This window comes from Mustela erminea, chromosome 6 (assembly GCF_009829155.1).
Source record: "Mustela erminea isolate mMusErm1 chromosome 6, mMusErm1.Pri, whole genome shotgun sequence".
In the NCBI taxonomy this organism is placed as follows: Eukaryota; Metazoa; Chordata; class Mammalia; order Carnivora; family Mustelidae; genus Mustela; species Mustela erminea.
Window position 1 is genome coordinate 109,670,629 of NC_045619.1, and position 2,125 is coordinate 109,672,753.

A 2,125-nucleotide genomic window follows, 5' to 3' on the forward strand; every position below is an offset into this window, starting at 1 on the left:
GAACTGTAACTCTGCCACAGCTGCATAGACTTGGGCCTTTCTGGATGAGCATTTTCAAAAAACTGGATGCCCATCACAGAGTTATGCCAATAAAATCTGTTAAGGAGTAAATCTCTGAAGTAGGGACTCACTATAGTATCTTGCAGCTGACAGATGACAGGCAGGACATGTTAGTTATAAAGTAGTTACAGCCTAATTAACAAAAGTTACCAACTGTTTCTTTTTCTAGAAAGAAGCAAGAAGTTAAGAAATTCATTGAATTAGCGCCTGGTGTGTCAGGTGGGAGTGCAGAGGAGGGCTGTTAGAGCGGTGTCAGAAGGACCCCGGTGGTCAGGTGGGTTAGGCATCATTAATAATCACGGTTGGCTTCTAAATACTGGTAGCAAGATGACTTCTGATTTGTAATCTTAGGTAAATTATAGATAAATGAAAAAGGCCAGTAATCATACACTAAGATTAATAAACAGCACTTCAAAATTAACCGCATGAGGGCTGTGCTTGCAGCAGGGTTTCACAAGACAAAGCACCCAGATTTTTTCTTCCCACTTCTGGCTTGCAGAGCAGCTCTCCTGGCCATTTCAAAAACCTCCCTCACTCCATCTTTGGTGTTTGCTGAACACTTCATGTACCCAAAAGCGCCGATCCTGTTTGCCATATCTCTGCCTTCTTCAGGTTTCACCGGCTCCTGTTTCATCTTGGCTAGCTCCCGCCTTGTGTGCTCATCATTCCGAAGATCCTTCTTGTTCCCAACCAGGATGATGGGCACGTTGGGACAGAAGTGCTTGACTTCCGGGGTCCATTTTTTTCTGGGATATTTTCTAAACTATCAGGGCTGTCAATGGAGAAACACATCAGTATAACATCAGTGTCCGGATAGGAGAGAGGCCTCAAGCAGTCATAATCTTCCTGCCCAGCTGTATCCCACAAAGCCAACTCTACCGGCGTTCCATCAACTTCCATATCTGCCACATAGTTCTCAAACACTGTGGGTACATACACCTCTGGGAACTGGTCCTTGCTAAAGACGATGAGCAAACAAGTCTTGCCACAGGCTCCATCACCAATAATCACCAGTTTCTTCTGGATGGCAGCCATGCTTACAAATGTGCTGCAAGACCCACGGTCTGTGCGGCAGAAGTTCTACAAGTGCCTCGAACTTCTCAGATGAAAGGCACTTAGGCGACGACTCGCAGTCCCGTCTCTCTGGGCTGAGGATGCCTGTCCGCGAGTCGCAAGCTCGGAGACGGGCGGGTGGCTAAGGAGACTGCAGCACACTAATGAGAGAACCCATGGAGGACTGTGGGCGGCGGGTGGTGGGCGGCGGGCGGGGAGCAGGGAGTGCGAACGAGCGAGGGGGGGACCCACTGATTTTAATGTTCCAATTTTAAGTCCTACTAGTTATATGCACTCATGAAATTCAGCCCCTCTGATTTTCAAAAACAAATGCTATGGGCATTTCTATTCCCTTTATAGGCTTCCTGATATACTTCAATGTTTCTGGCTCTTCTTCATATCCATGACTCCCTTTCTCCAGTGGTTAGAGCCATGGGGCTTTGCTTTCCAAGAAGTCATTGCCCTTCCTACTCTTAAGTGTCACCTCTTAAAGTTACATTAAGTTGTGGGTTTTTTCAGCCAGTCTGAGTTCTTTTCTTGGGTGTTTATTCTGCTGAGAATGTTATCTAGTTGATGAGGTAAGTTTAGGATCCTCCAACTTTGTGGTTTTCCCCAGAAGTTCTCCAGAATTTCTTTTATCTTTTCTTTTAATGTAGGATGTGAAATTTATTTTGTCTTACTTAAGTATGAACATGATAAAAATAAGTCTCTTATTTAAATATGTGTGTACTTTTTAAAAAATTAAAGCAGTTCTCGTTATCCTTTATTCAATAATTCATTTTAAATATCAGTGTGTATATTCTTATGCTGGTGGTGGATGTCATTGCAAAACTTCTTTGAAATAACCAATTCATATAACTAGCAATAAGATGAGTTTGCCATGTGGACACTGAGATTTCATTGAAGAAGTAAGAATACTAGCAAGTTGTATCAGCATATGGGAACGTTTTTTATCTTAAGGTCATAATTAGTATTATTCCTACATTTGTCCTGCCATGTTTCTTTTTTTTTT

At 43.0% G+C, this 2,125-nt stretch overlaps 1 pseudogene; it reads right to left on the reverse strand.

Annotated features, from left to right (window-relative positions):
• Positions 1-356: 356 nt before the first annotated feature.
• LOC116594205 lies at positions 357-1,286 on the reverse strand (annotated as a pseudogene).
• Positions 1,287-2,125: the final 839 nt, after the last annotated feature.